The sequence below is a fragment of the Macaca mulatta genome, chromosome 5, assembly GCF_049350105.2.
Source record: "Macaca mulatta isolate MMU2019108-1 chromosome 5, T2T-MMU8v2.0, whole genome shotgun sequence".
NCBI classification, from domain to species: domain Eukaryota; kingdom Metazoa; phylum Chordata; class Mammalia; order Primates; family Cercopithecidae; genus Macaca; species Macaca mulatta.
The window spans coordinates 94,896,747-94,899,463 of NC_133410.1; the positions used below are offsets into that span (position 1 = coordinate 94,896,747).

At 34.0% G+C, this 2,717-nt stretch overlaps 1 protein-coding gene across 5 annotated transcripts in view; it reads left to right on the plus strand.

Moving 5' to 3' along the window:
* Positions 1–2,717, plus strand: part of ARHGAP24 (Rho GTPase activating protein 24) — a 528,054-nt gene that overhangs the window by 102,250 nt on the left and 423,087 nt on the right. The gene's annotated exons all lie outside the window — the stretch shown is intronic.

Sequence of the window (2,717 nt, forward strand, 5' to 3'; positions counted from 1 at the left end):
TTCCTCCTCTACACAGCAATATAGGAATAACTCTTTTAAGAGTAAAGACATAGAATGCAGAATAAAATTATTTGAATTGAATCTTAGCTCGTATAGTTACTAATTTGGATACATTGGGCAAATGAATTAGCTGGTATAAGCTTCAATTTACTAATCTGTATATGAGATTATGATAGTAAATAACTCATTATATTATTTTGGGGATTAAATAAGACATTTTATGTATCTGATTTTGGAAAGCATTGGTACATGGTAAGCATGAAAGCAACATTAGTATTTTTATAAATTAGTATGAGAAAAATAGAATTTATTGTTTAAGATATTAATACTACTCATTCATTTGATTTATTTAAGTGAACACATATTTATAGATTTCTAATGTACCTACAGGTATTATTCTAGATTCTAGGAAATATATATATATTTATATTTATAAAATGTATATATTTATAATATATAATAGGAAAACTGTATATTTATATAAATAGATCCCTCAAAATAAGGATTTAGAAAGAAGCAGCTCAGGTGAAAGTCCAAAATGATTCTAGGTAAGTAATGAAAGTTTACTTCAAACAACTATTTAGAAACCTAGGCTGCCAGTGATTTTGCAATTTTAACTTTTGGCTTCCAAATTCACCATGGGGATATAAAATAGAGTATTGCCTAAAAGGATCGAATGGACCAGGCATGGTAGTGGCCCTTGCCACTTCTGTTCACATTTGGTTAGATGGTACTGAGTCACATGAGCACATCTAACTGCAAAGGAGGCTGGACATGGCGCCTAGATTGATCCTGGGAGCAGAGGAGCGTGACAGTGAGAATTCTGCTATAAGTGACTAAAGTAATACCAGGCATTTGTGAAGAAGGAGTTACATTCCAGTGGATATTAGGCATAATTATAGTTATTATACAATGTAATAAGTATTTTAATAAAGATAAAATAGGGAACCATTGGAAGTCATAGGAGGAACCCCTACCACCACTTCAAAGTTCAGAGAGAACTTCTCAAAGGAATAATTTAACCTGAGAATTGAAGGATGGTATCTGTAGCTGCTGGCGTGGTATTTATGGCAAAGAAAAGGTGTAGGCCATGGCACTTTGGTAAATTGTTAGAAATCGATAATGGTCAAGTATTCCCATACCTAAGAAAGAGGACAAGAAGAGAGAGAGATTTGGAGAAGAAAGCAGAGGCAAGTTTGTTGCAAGTTTGTTAAGAGTCCAGGAAGCAGTGGTAAATATCTTAGATTTTATCTTGAGACCTTACATTTTCCCTGCCTTTATATGCCCATTTTTCTTGGTTTATTAGACTTAAAGCTAAACAGTTAAAATAGAACTCATTCTATATACAGTTCACTGTGAAGGAATCCAACATGCCTGCCTATCCAAAAAGGCCTTCCGTGACAGTCCTGCAACTCCTATAATTGACTATTTTATATTATTATATAATCCCTGGAAAAATTATGAAAAGCAACTATGCTATAGATAAATACTTGACCTGCCATCATTCCATTAGCATGTAAGTAGGAATTACAGGAATACTTCTTAGGTCGCTTTTGACTGTAAGAGGAAGAACTAAGAAAATCTGTCGCTGCTGGAGAGGGCACCTGAGATGGAAAAACACAAAGGATATCTTGCACAAAAGGAGATTGATGGGCAGAGGGATCACAGCATGTGAGACCATTTTCATGCTCATAATTTTCTCCAGAATTAATTTGTCTGGTATAGGCACTTCCCTGGGAAGCAGTTGAGTTCACTTGTTTTTTGTGCAGTTTCTAGAATCAGATTGCCTGGGTTCAGTCTAGACTCACTGCTAGCTATAGGGCTTGGCTAAGTTCATAAAATTCATTAGTCTCATTTGTAAAATATACATCATAAAATACCTATCTCAGAATAGTTGCTAACAATACATGAAATAATGTTTCTAGAACGCTTACACAGTACCTGGCCATATATAAAGCAGTTAATAAATAATAACTATTGATGTTACTATCATCATCATCATTTCTACCACCTTTGTCCGTCAGGATATATTAACACAGCAGTTTAGAAACTAAGATCTATAATATATACTTTATTAATTGTATAATGAATGGAATAATAGATGATCAGCCCATGTAAGATTTACAAGGAGGTGCTTTTCATTGGTCATGCTAACTTCAGGGCAGAAAATAACTTGTTTTCACTTGTCACCTATGCTGTCAAACATTGAACTTACATGGAAAGATTTCAGAACAATACTATCCTTTGTAGTACGCCTTTTCTCTTTGTTTAAATTACTTTTTTGGGCTCCTTCAAAGTTTATCAAAATGGTTATGATGACAGCCAAGGAGACTTGAAGAATTCTCTTTGCAAAACCGGCTACCCCAGAGAGAGGCAGCACTGGTTTTCTGGTTTCTCAGCACCAGTTTGAAGGGACAACTACTGGAGTTGAATCCCTTCAGTTCTATTCTCACATTCACTCTTATTAACTGAAGGCTTTTCTATTTATGATGCAATTCAATATATGGAACCAGGTGGTCCGTATTCAGACTATCTCATGTACACAAACTCAGGAAAATTTCCATTATACCAATTAGAGAAGAAACTTTAGGGGAAAAAACCAAATGAGTAAACATATAATTTGAATATTTACATTTTTGGTGTTTACAGCAATGTGTTTTAAAAACCTATTTTTTTGCCCTTGATATATTAAATATTTCATAGCCATTTGTTACTTG